Genomic DNA, 1800 nt, shown 5'->3' with positions numbered 1-1800 from the left:
TGAAAATAAGCCCTCTGGTGTTTTTCTGTCCAAAAAACAATAATAAGACAGTGTCTTATTATCGGGGAAACACGGTAGCACTGTAGCAGGCATGCAAGAGAAGTCAGAGTTCCTGGTGATCCATTTGAAAAGTTCCTAGAGCAAGCAGAGAAAATCTTGTAATGGTGAGTTTCCTGGACTAAATTGAGGAACAATGAGAAGCAGATCCACGTAGAGGAGTAGCCTAGATATCTTTCCCTTCCTTCTTTGGTACTGTGAGTCACTCGGACCAGGCAGGGCCAAGGAAGGGGAGTAAACTCTAAGCAATCCTGAGTTCTTTTATCTAGAGGGAGGTCTCCCTAAATATAAACAACTGTAAAGGTCAAGTTTACCATAGAAGTGGGTTGTTTGACTCCCTTACAAATCCTAAATGTGTTCCAGTTGCAGAAGGGGCCCCACCTAGTATGTCTAGAGGACTATATAGATCCCTAGAAAAGTCAGAGTCCCATCAGGGAAGGAAGGAGAATTTCTTTGACTTTTTATGGGTTTGATTACTGAAAATTTTGCATTTTCTATTGGGTTAAATAATTTGATATCTTGTTACCTAGAGTTATGAGTGTATTTCTTTCTTTTCTTTTAGTTTTGTTTTTTGTGAAGAACTACACACAGGCCAAATTCTGATGTTCACAGGAGAAACTCTGGGTGGAGACTTGAATTTTTAAAAAGCGGGGGAGACTTTATAGGAAAACTCCCAAGATGGAACCTGTTTCATGTGAGTCCAGAGTTAAGGTTCCAGGCCATAAATTATATGTGAACAGTAAACTCTAGTAGTGGTAATGTTAAATCAAAGGTTTTGCAAATGAAAAGTTCAAAATGTATCTTTCTAATGATAATCTCAAAGAAATGCATGCATATTAGTAGACTTGTAGCTTGGGCAATTTGTTAATGCAAAAACTGTGTCTATACTGGTTATTCACTGGCAGACTAAGGATATTGTAACTTTTTTTTTTTATCACATTGGTAATTTATTTTTGAAAGGACACCCCACACTTACTTATATTACTCACCACATTGCAGAAAAGCATCTTGGATCTGGCTGTCACTGTTTGGGGCCTGCCCTGTAACTCTGCTGAGTTCCAAAAGATAAAAACATCAGCGGCAAAGCTGTGGTAGAAAGAGCACACAAGTGAAGACTTAGAGAACAAAATGGTGTCTTCTTGCTGGCCTGTGGGAGAAGCTTTTTTTTTTTTGCACCTTGAATAGAGAGAATACCAATTATCTATCTAGAGAGTTGGGCTTATAAGAGAATTTGCCCAGTTGACTTTAGAGAGGTTGCCCCACCCTCCACAGAACTCTAGAACCCTAGAGTGTCTGAGCTGGAAGGGCCCCCATCTAGTCAGGGGTTCTTAAACTGCAGTCTGTGAAACTCACTTAAAAAATGTTTTGATAACTGTATTTCAATATAATTTGGTTTCTTTTGTAATCCTACATATTTATTTTATGCATTTAAAAGCCTTATTCAGAGGTCATTAGGCTTCATATTACACACACACACACACACACACATATACCCCACACAAGGTTAACAGCTCCTGCTTTTAGTCATTCATTTTTACAGGAGGAATCTGGGGCCCCAAGGTCACAGTACTAACACTGCCTCATGGCTGATCAAAGATTTTAACATAACCAGAATATTCCTGTTTTCTCTGAATAGCAGTCAATAAATCTATTTTTTCAACATCAGTGGGTCTGTGTGCAAATAAGATTATCAGCCGTCCCTGAGTTTTAAGGATAATTCCACAGGGCCTCTGTATGCATTCC

The sequence above is a fragment of the Petaurus breviceps genome, unplaced genomic scaffold, assembly GCF_028583685.1.
Source record: "Petaurus breviceps papuanus isolate PSGF00001 unplaced genomic scaffold, PetGlider_PUasm1.0 90700, whole genome shotgun sequence".
In the NCBI taxonomy this organism is placed as follows: Eukaryota; Metazoa; Chordata; class Mammalia; order Diprotodontia; family Petauridae; genus Petaurus; species Petaurus breviceps.
The sequence above is the reverse complement of the archived record's forward strand: the minus strand, read 5'-3'. Positions refer to the sequence as shown.